This window comes from Bos javanicus, chromosome 14 (assembly GCF_032452875.1).
Source record: "Bos javanicus breed banteng chromosome 14, ARS-OSU_banteng_1.0, whole genome shotgun sequence".
Lineage (NCBI taxonomy): Eukaryota > Metazoa > Chordata > Mammalia > Artiodactyla > Bovidae > Bos > Bos javanicus.
Window position 1 is genome coordinate 66036287 of NC_083881.1, and position 11747 is coordinate 66048033.

Here is an 11747-nt window from a genome sequence, read left to right on the forward strand (position 1 = left end):
TCCACACAGTCAAAGGGTTTAGCATAGTCAATGAAGCAGAAGTAGATGTTTTTCTGGAATTCTTTTGCTGGGGTGGGACAAACTGGAAGAGTAGATATATTGGCATATATATGTCAGTGTCAGTCATTGAGTCGTGTCTGACTCTTTGCGACCCCATGGACTGTAGCCCACCAGATTCCTCTATCCATGGGATTCTCCAGGCAAGAATACTGGAGTGGGTTGCCATACCCTCCTCCAGGGGATCTTCCCAACCCAGGGATTGAACCCGGGTCTTCCACATTGCAGGCAGATTCTTTACCATCTGAGCCACCAGAGAACCCCTACATATACATTAACGTTCATAAAACGGATAGCTAGTGGGAAGCTCCGTTCGGTGCTCTGTGATGCCATAGAGGGGTGAGATGGAGTGAGGTGGGAGGGAGGCTTAAGAGGGAGGGGATATATGTATACATACAGTTGATTCACGTTGTTGTATAGCAGAAACTGACACAACATTGTAAAGCAATTATCAGTTCAGTTCAGTCGCTCAGTCGTGTCCAACTCTTTGTGACCCCATGAATCGCAGCACGCCAGGCCTCCCTGTCCATCACCAACTCCCGGAGTTCACTGAGACTCACGTCCATCGAGTCAGTGATGCCATCCAGCCATCTCATCCTCTGTCGTCCCCTTCTCCTCCTGCCCCCAATCCCTCCCAGCATCAGAGTCTTTTCCAATGAGTCACCTCTTCGCATGAGGTGGCCAAAGTACTGGGGTTTCAGCTTTAGCATCATTCCCTCCAAAGAAATCACAGGGCTGATCTCCTTCAGAATGGCCTGGTTGGATCTCCTTGCAGTCCAAGGGACTCTCAAGAGTCTTCTCCAACACCACAGTTCAAAGGCATCAATTCTTCGGCAATCAGCTTTCTTTACAGTCCAACTCTCACATCCATACATGACCACTGGAAAAACCATACTCCAATTTAAAAACAAAAACCTTCACAGCTCCCCAGGTGGAGGAAAGCTCCCACTGCAGGGCCTGCCTCTCCACGTCTCCAGCCTCATCCCCCAGCACCCTCGGTTTCAGAAACAGTAGATCACTCCTCTGTGTGTGTGTCCATGCTGGCCCTCTGCCTGGAGGCCCTTGCCACCACCCTACTGCCCGCCCATCTTCACAGGACCAACTCGGATTTGCCCTTGACACACGTTTGTGTGTTGCACCTTCTGACCCTGCTCCTATCTCTCAGCAAAGGCCAGGGTGGGGCCCCTCTACCGAACATCCACAGTATTGGTGTAGCTCCTGTATCTTAGAATGTACAACATTGCATTAAAATTGTCCACTGATGTGTCTTTAAGTTCCTTGAAAGTGGGCACTGCATTTTTTCACCTCTATGTCTCAACCTCACTGCACCAAGCAATCTCTAAATATTTACTGAACAGATTCAAACTGAGAAGACATGGATTTGAGGGGCATACTTACTTCTTCACGAGTGACTCACTCAAAGGTCTCTTGTTTCTGGGACCCCCTATGACTAGGGCTAGTAGAAGTCAAATTACTAGTAGATCCATCTTAATCAATCAAACAGTCCATGACTATATATTTATTGACCACCTACTATGTGCCAAGCACTCTGAACAATTACATAATTATACTCAGAGTTTCCTATCTTCAAGGAGATGGAAACCTTGATAATTTTTCTGCAAACTGAAAATAACATCATTTACAGCACAGAGTTTTTAATAGGAAGGACATGAAAAAAATCCTTTTCATGTCTGAAAAATGTTTGATTATCAGCTTGCCTAAGGTTCCCAAGCCACGGGGTTCTGGACTTTGTTTCACAGCCCCAGTCTGCCTGAGAGAACTGAGAAAATCAAATGAAGACCAAGTATTATAGGGGAGTGTTATTTTCAGGCAATAAAAAAAGAACAGAAAAAGAACAGAACTAGGAAAGGGGGGAAACATAAAGAAAGGTTTCCTTTGTTCTTTTGAGAAAAAAATAACTGAACAACTCATTTAGAGAGATTTTGTGGAATATTTGCTTCCAGAGAAGTGATTTTGTAGCCCTATGTCAGTGGTTCTCAAACAGGGGCGATTTTCCCCTGAGAGGACCCTTGGCAATGTCGGGAGATGTTTTTGGTTGTCATGTCTTCTGAGAGGGACAGTCTGCTGGCATCTGTGTATCAACTGGAGGCCAGGGATGCTACTACACATCCTACAGTGCAAGGACGCAGCTCACAGCAAAGAACTACCTGGCCCCAAATGTCAATAGTGCTGAGACTGAGAAAGCCTGTCCTATATTATGGGGTGGGGTGGGGGGCAGAGGACACTAACTACATTCTGAAATTCCACAGGAACAGTCAGACGCAGTAACGGTGTTTGGTAGTCACAAGCTTGACCCCTGGGCAGCTTTGACTCATGCATAAGGACAAAGTTGGGACTTTGACAGAGGCCGGAACAGAGCTCTTGGATGATTTTTATGCTATAATTAGCTTTTAAAGACTCTCACCCGCCTTTCCCTTTGATGCCCCTAGCTTTTTTTTTTTTTTAAGGAAATTAAATAAGCAAGAACAACCCCAAAATACCCTCTGTTTATGTCATTGACCTTTTTTTCCTTTTTTTTTTTTTTTTTTTTTGCAGATGGAGTTAAACACGCTATTATAGAGAAAGATCTCTGAAGGTTTCTGCTGAGGCTTGGTGGGGGCTCATGGAGCAGAGAAAAAGCCTTGCTTATGTGAACTACTCAGAGAGCCGAACACCTCGGATGGAGATGAAATGCACAGGGAGACTACGATCATCGTGATGGGCTAATTGTGCTTTCCCCCCATGGTAGGTGTGTCTGGGTTATTTATTTATTTAAACACAAGTGGTGTATATTTGAGGTAAGAAGAATATCCTAATCCATAGTGTTCTGCCTTGCCCAGAGAGGGTCGTATTTCTTCTGCCAATAATCCAGGTTTAGATCTCCTTCGGCCCCAAATTACACTTCCTCATAAGAGATGAAAATGCCACATTTTCCTTGAGATCTTTATTCCACATGACTCTGCTGATGACGAGAGTAAAACTGAGAAGTTCAGGAACAGGAAACAGGAAACAGGAACAGGAAACAGGAACAGAAAACAGGAACAGGAAAATTCACTCCATCAAAGTGAGTAAACAATCTAGAGGCAAACAAGGCACCAGAAGCTGAGATGTGTTTGTAAAAGGTTTAAGGTAAGGTCTTCTTACCTCAAGGCCCACAAACCTGGAGACACCCTCCATCTGCTCTTGGACCTTCTGGTCGCCCACCCCCTTCTCCCTGCAACCTACCATCACGTCACATAGCCAAGGCTGACAACGTTTTCTCACCATCTTGTGGATTTTTGTCTCTTCACATTGAAAAGATGTAACGCGAATGTTTATCGAGTCTTGCCCGTCTTACCTTGCCCCTTGTGTCTCCACCTCCACCCACCGGAGACTCCTCTGTAACCAACATTAGCATGCAATTCACATCTCTAAGCCCTCATCCTGTCTTCCTGTTCTTAAACATATTCCCTACTTGTTCACCTGGAGAACTTTTCACCTTCAAGACCTTGCTGGGACTGCGCCCCTATGAATATTCTGCTGACCTGTAATACCCTCTCACACACATGCATATTTCTATGTCCACATGGCAGGTATCACTGGTACTTGGCTTATATTCTGGCTACCCTAGAAACCACCTGGAGATTCAGCAGACCATTCCTGGGCACATGTATGGCTCCATTTCTCAGGACTCTGTGTCTCTTGACTTCAGGACTTTCTCTGACCAAAAGAGCATGTCATCCCTGCATGTGACAAGCAAGAGTGGAGTGAGAGGGTTGTCTCAGAAGCAGTCCTTAACCACTGAGGGGCAGGAATTCATCCCTTACTTTACAAATAAATCATTTTTTAGCAATCTTTTTATTTTGTATTGGGGTATAGCCGATTAACAATGTTGTGATCGTTTCAGGTGAATAGCAAAGGGACTCAGCCTTATATATACCTGTATCCATTCTCCCCCAAACTCCCCTCCTATCCAGACTGCCACATTACATTGAGCAGAGTTCCATGTGCTATACAGTGGATCCTTGTTGGTTATCCATTTTAAATATAGCAGTGTGTACATGTCCATGCCAAACTCCCTAACTATCCTTTCCCCCCATCCTGAAATGAACTATAAGTTCATTTTCTAAGTCTGTGAGTCTACAAAGAAACCATTTTTGAAGGATGTTCTCACCTGTATCTCAGATGGTCTTAGTAGGTCTGAGCCTCAGCTACCCACAGCCTTTACCCACTTATTAAAATGTTTTGATTGGCACTTCCTCCTTCTCTGTTTCACTCCCTCATACCTTCATTGTGCTGCCTTGGATAACCTCTTGAATAAATGAATGCACCCAAATCTTTAACACAAGTTCTATTTCTTAGGAGAATCCATACCAACACAGTCCTATACAAACCTCCATTGTCCTGTGACAGCTCTGCATTATAATTACTTATTTCTGTGTGTTTCAGCGAGCTCCTCTGAGGACAAGCCCTGTGTGTTATTTATTTATCCTCGGTGCCTGTCAAATGGTGGACCCTCTATAAATGCTGGTGGAAGTAAACTGAGGGGGAAATGGACAGAGAGGCTGGAACAACCATCTGCAGAATATCAGTGGGAGCAGGAATAAAGAGGAGAAAGAGGTTACTTACAGAAAATGAGGAAAAAATCAAATTAACTAGTGAGGAAGGAAGAACTCTAAAGAAACAGAAACTAGAAAATGCATCAGCTGAGCAGAATTCTCAAGAGGACAGAGCAGTACAATAAGTGTGGAAGGGGGACTCCAAGGTAGGGTTGCATCAATGTTGGCATTTGGGTGGCAAAGGAGAGGGAATTTCTAGCTGAACGGAAGGTGTAGACTGGACTGAACACAAAGTTAAGGTGAAGGGATTCTGGAGGAGAAACCTCCTTGAGTGACTGAGCTCCAGACTGATGCATGTATCAGATGATGTCAAGGTTTAGCCCTCTGAGCACTTGCCATCTGCTTGCACACAGTTTCTGCTCAGCAATAAATGTTGAGACGGTTGGATGGCATCACTGGCTCAAAAGATGTGAGTGTGAGCAAACTTCAGGAGATAGTGAAGGACAGGAAAGCCTGGCTGCTGCAGTCCATGGGGTCACAAAGAGTCGGACACGACTGAGTGATGACTAACAACAATGGTGAAAAAAACACAATTTGCTTTCTAAATGGATGAGGATGTGCTAGGCCGCAGACCCATTGTGGGGGAGCCGGTGGAGAGAAGGTGGAGGAGAAGGTCAAGGCGCCCCAGGCGCCCAGGTGGAGGGAGCAGAAAGCCCCAGGAACAGAGCGTGGGGTGTTTATTTGGTGGTTGGAGGGGGCGTGCATTGTTTCATCACAATGCTACATCCTTTCTTAATTTTCTTCTCTTTGCACCCCCATAGATATTTTTTTTTCATTATTCGTGTGGCAATGGTAATGAAAACTCTCAGCTGATGTGAATAGAGCAACAATGAGTGAATTCAGGATTCCATCTGACAAAAATTTACTGACAGTCCACGAAGTACCAGGTCCCGTGCCAGAGACTAAGCTTGAAGTGGGCAAAAATACAGTCCCTGCCCTCAAGGAGCTTACAATTCAACAGCACTGTATGTGCCTCACGTTTTCAGGAGGGCACAGAGATGGGCATGCTGATTCCACAGAGTGAGCAGGGCAGCTTTAGAGAAGAACTCAAGTTGGAGCAGAAGAGAGAAAGCAGGGATTTCATCAGGGAGTGAAGACAGGGCAGGAATCCAGCTAGCCACTCATCTGTTAATTCACTTGCCATCCTTGCTGGATACTTACTGAGTTTCTATTAAGTGGCAGGCACTGGGGCAGTGATGGTAAAATGACAGTCCTGCCAGTTAGGAAATGCAGAGTCCAGCACTAGAAGCTGATGAGAGCCAGGCATGACCAGACAGGGGGACAAGAAAGTGGGTAATCGGCGTAGTGTGCTATGGCACACAGATGGCACAGTATGCTTCCCACCCTGGGCAGCATTAAGTCGGGGCAAGAGCTGATGATGGGCTAGAGGATGGTGGGCTAGAGGAGACGACATTTCAGTGGGGATATGAAAGCTGAGGCATTGGCCAAAGGAGGACAAAGCAGAATATTTTGTCAGTAGGGCTTTTCTGTGCAAAGGTCTGGTGGTGAAAGGGTCTATTTAGGAGGATAGTAACTGACGAGACTGGAGAGAGAAGCTGGGACAAGGTCTTAAAGGGTATTTTGAAGGAATTTGGACTTTAACCTCTGACAATGAAAATTGTTTAGAGGTCTTAAGCATGGGTGTGCCATGTTCATCTTTGCATTTTTATTAATAGGAGGATTAGTCTGGCCACCAAATAGAAAATGAATTGGAGGGGAGAAGGAATAGAGGCAAGAAGACCACTTGAGAGCCAGCTGCAGTCATGAAAAATGGGAACCTAGGAACTGCGGGGGTTGGTGATGGACTGGGAAGCCTGGTGTGCTGCAGTCCATGGGGTCAAAAAAGTTGGACATGACTGAGCAACTGAACTGAACTGAGGAATGAACAGTAATGGCAGAGACGGGACACATGCACACACCCATAGGCACCCAGAGCACAGTGGAGCTGATAGATGCCACATAAGTTAGCTACAGCCCAGAGTGAATGGTAGAAATTGATGACAACCAAGGCCACCTAGATGCTGGTAGACTTGCAGCGCCATGTCAAATAATTTGGAATTCACACTAAAGGCAGTGGTAAACCATCGAAGGATTGGCAAAAAAAAGATTTTAACTCTGATAGCTTTGAAGGATGAATTGGCAAGACAGGAAACTGCTACCATTTTGGAAATTAATGTCACAGTCCAGATGCAGTTGACCCACAATAAGAAAAAATGGATAAAAATCTACCAAACAGAACTAAAGAGAATTAATGAGTTAAAACTTATATGCAGAGTACATCATGAGAAATGCTGGGCTGGAAGAAACACAAGCTGGAATCAAGATTGCCCGGAGAAATATCAATAACCTCAAATATGCAGATGACACCACCCTTATGGCAGAAAGTGAAGAGGAACCTTTTAAAAAGCCTCTTGATGAAGGTGAAAGAGGAGAGTGAAAAAGTTGGCTTAAAACTCAACATTCAGAAAACAAAGATCATGGCATCTGGTCCCATCACTTCATGGGAAATAGATGGGGAAACAGTGGAAACAGTGTCAGACTTTATTTTTCTGGGCTCCAAAATGCAGTCACCACTGCAGATGGTGACTGCAGCCATGAAATTAAAAGACGCTTACTCCTTGGAAGAAAAGTTATGACCAACCTGGATAACATATTGAAAAGCAGAGACATTACTTTGCCAACAAAGGTCCGTCTAGTCAAGGCTATGGTTTTTCCAGTGGTCATGTATGGATGTGAGAGTTGGACTGTGAAGAAAGCTGAGCACCGAAGAATTGATGCCTTTGAACTGTGGTGTTGGAGAAGACTCTTGAGAGTGCCTTGGACTGCAAGGAGATCCAACCAGTCCATTCTGAAGGAGATCAGCCCTGGGATTTCTTTGGAGGGAATGATGCTAAGGTGAAACTCCAGTACTTTGGCCACCTCATGCGAAGAGTTGACTCATTGGAAAAGACTCTGATGCTGGGAGGGATTGGGGGCAGGAGGAGAAGGGGACGACAGAGGATGAGATGGCTGGATGGCATCACTGACTCGATGGACATGAGTCTGAGTGAACTCCAGGAGTTGGTGATGGACAGGGAGGCCTGGCGTGGTGCAATTCATGGGGTTGCACAAAGAGTCAGACACAACTGAACAACTGAACTGAACTGAACTGATGTGTAAAATGGTTAAAAAAATGTTTGATGCATAGTGGATTAATCAGGATTCTTCAGAGAAGCAGAATAGACTACAGAACAGAACTACAAAGAGATTTATTACAGGTATTCACTCATTCCATCATGGAGGCTGAGAAGACCCACAACCTGCCATCTGCAAGCTGGGGACCCAGGAAAGCCAATGGGGTAGTTGGAAGACCTGAGAGCTGAGTCAAAGAAGAGTAAATGGTGTAGATTCCAGTCTGGACCTGATGGCTTAAGAACCAGGAGTGCTGAGAGCAGAAAAGATTGACATCTAGCTCAGTCAAGCAGAGAACAAATTCAAATTTCCTCTGCCTTTTTGGTCTATTTAGGCTCTTGATGGATTAAATGATGCCCACCCACATGGGGAAGACAGTCTGCATTACTCTGTTCACCAATTCAAACACTAATCTCTTCCAGAAACACTCTCCCAGATACACAGAAATAATGTTTAACCGGAGAGCTGGACCTCCTGTGGCCCCATCAAGTTGACACATAAAATTATCCATTGCACATAGTAAGCTCTCATCGTTAACCTTATTTGTTCCCTTACTGCTATGAGGGTTAGATAATGTAGGGACTTCCCTGGTGGGCCAGTGGCTAAGACTCCATGCTCCCAAAGCAGGGGCCTAGGTTCCATCCCTGGGCAGTGAACTAGATCCCACGTGCTACGGCTAAGAGTTTGTATGCCGCAACTAAGACCCAGCACAGCCAAATAAATAAATGTGGGGGGACACATGCACATTCATGGCTGATTCATGTCGATGTATGGGGGAAATCACCACAATATTGTAAAGTAATTATCCTCCAATTAAGATAAATTAATTGATTTTAAAAAAAGAAGTAAATAAAATAATATTTTAAAAGACCAAAAAAATGCATATTATTACAGCAGACATTATATCAGCAGAGTTATGGCCTATACAGGGCTTCTCTGGTGGCTCAGGTGGTAAAGAACCTACCCACAATGTGGGAGAACTAGGTTTGATCCCTGGGTTGGGACGATCCCCTGGATAAGGGAGTGGCTACCCACTCCAATATTCTTGCCTGGAGAACTCCAGGGATGGACAAGCCTAGCAGGCTACAGTCCATGGGGGTCACAAACAGTCAGACATGACTGAGCGACTAGCACTTTCACTTTTATGGCCTATCCAGATTAATCAATAAGTAATAACTTTACTATTAGTTCTATCATGTAATGATTAATGTTGAGAGCATCAACTAATGCTATGGCAGCGGAAAGCCAGAGGAAGGAATCTTGTCAGCAATGACCTGGTGAAATACAAACTTTGATAAAATTACTTTCCAAAAATAAAACAGAGAGAGAAGCTCTTTTTTCATTGTATCAGAGCAGTTGGAAGTAAGAAAGCTAGCCAATTTACTCTGAAATACTATGATATGATTAAGAAAAACAAGCATATGGTGAGAATGATTTGATAGGTTTCAAACTCCTAAATTGAGGATCTTTTAGAAAAAATTTAATACAAAGACTATATGGTTAGTGCAAATATTTGCAAAAATCAGTCATTTCTTTCCAGCCTTGATTCTTTTAGCTTCATGGAGATTTCAAAGCTTGTCCTTTTTGGGTCAATGAAATGTCAACTGGTTATTTTTCCCTTTACTTAGGTGTTTCTGTTTACCTCAAAACAAAGAAGAGGTGCGGTATTTAAAATCTCTGGCTCTCTTCAGGGTGCCCCCTGATGGGAGCTCTGAAGACAACGGTGGGAAGGGCCACTCTGCTATAGAAGGCCTTCCAGAGTGATGCAGGGACTGTGACCTGGCTTTGGGTCATTCATAAGCAAAGGGCTTGCAGAGGGATGAAGCATAGCAGAGCCCTATCTCCTGCACAGAATATGCAAAAACATAAGAATAAGAGTTTCTCTTCCATTGTGTCAGAACAACTGGAATTTTTATGAGATGACTTTCAAGGCTACGGCTGGGTAAAGTGGTGAATACCACACGCACACCCCACCCCCAGGACCAATTGATGAATGAACACCAAACAAGATGGCTTCTGAAACTTCATGAATTTCCCCAGCAGGAAGTTATAAGTAATACTTGCACAATCTTGTGAAATTATTTTCCTTTCCAGTCCCCTGTTCTCCGCGTACTCAAGAACAACATGGCAGCCACTGGGCCATAAGTGTTTACTCAACAATTGCCTGTGTCCTTAGGAGCCTCTCTGGCACACTCCGAACTGGCCCCAGGAAGGATCTCATTGCTTTTCCAAAACACTGGAGATCATCAATTAGACACCAGAGTTAGAAACTGCCTCCATCATCCAATTAAAAACAAACAGCTATCTGGTGAGGAAAGAGATTTATTTCCCACTGCGCCCTTAGTATTGAGGTCTGTTTCAGAACTTTGTACCTCCTAAGACTATTGAGACCCATGCTGAATAAACAAGGCTGAATTTTAAAATACATCAATTTTTGAACCCTAAACTTGTCACGGCAATATCAACCTCACATAACTTGAAAATAAAAACTCATCAGAGTATATCAACTTCTGTTTTGGAAATGACGTTTAAATTAGAGGTGAAAAATAGGGGAAAGATGAGCAGCAGCGTGAGAACAGGACGGCTGGAGCATTGAGCCCCACGAGGGCTCTGAGTCCATGTTCCCTCTTCCTGCCCCATTTGAAATTCGTGAGCACACAGTAGCCTGCTGACCATACGTATCTGCATTTAAAACCACATTTGAACAGTATTTCTCACTGGGATTTTTTACATTTTACTTCCTTGGTGAATTTCCTTCCTATGGACTGTCCTCCGGGAGTTTACAGATTGCAAGAAAAAAGCAAACCTGTACTTTAGTTAAGATACTGAATATGTGGAATATATCGGGACTAGCAATAAAAGAGAAAAATTTAGGATGTTGTTGGTTAGTGCTAAAAGTCATACTGTTGGACTTAATTGTGAAGATCCTGTTCAAACATAATCCAGTACATTGGCAGTGACTTTCGTGTCCAATTCCATTATCTCTCATCATGTAATTTTGGAAAAGCAGCTTAATCGGAAACATCTTGGACTGGACAAAGCATGGTTTCTGGAATCAGACAGATCTGGATTTAACCCTGGCTCTGCTGTTTAAATAGATAGTGACCTTGGGCATGTTAATTAGCTTATCTGATCAGTTTCCTTGTTTGTCACATGGAGTTACCTTCCCTCATATGGCTTTGTGAAAAATAAGTAAGATGATGTGTGTAAAATGCCTTCCTCTTCTTCTTGTTTTCTTTTTTCAGCTTTAAAAGAATGAATTATACTCACTATCTACTTGGCTAATGATCTATTATGAAGATTAGTCAAGATTAGTTAATGCCTAGAAACTAGTTACAGCGAGTCAACAAGTTAGTTTATAATAAAACTATGATCATTAAAAATTAAGAAAAGCAATGCCATTTGGAGCAACATGGCTGGACCTAGAGATTTCATACAAAGTGAAGTGAGTCAGATAGTAAAGGACAAATGTCATATGATAGCACTTATATGTGGAACTTGAAAAAAAAATGATACAAAGTACTTATTTACAAAGCAGAAATAGACTCACAGACCCAGAAAGCAAATTTATGGCTACCAAAGAGGAAAGGGAGTGGGAGGGATAAATTAGGGATTTGGGATTAACATATACACACTGTTGCTGCTGCTGCTGCTAAGTCACATAAGTTGTGTCCGACTCTGTGAGACCCCATTAGACAGCAGCCCACCAGGCTCTGCCATCCCTGGGATTCTCCAGGCAAGAACACTGGAGTGGGTTGCCATTTCCTTCTCCAATGCATGAAAGTCAAAAGTGAAAGTGAAGTGGCTCAGTCGTGTCTGACTCAGAGACCGCATGGACTAAAGCCTACCAGGCTCCTCCGTCTGTGGGATTTTCCAGGCAAGAGTACTGGAGGGGGTTGCCAGTGCCTTCTCCGATATTCA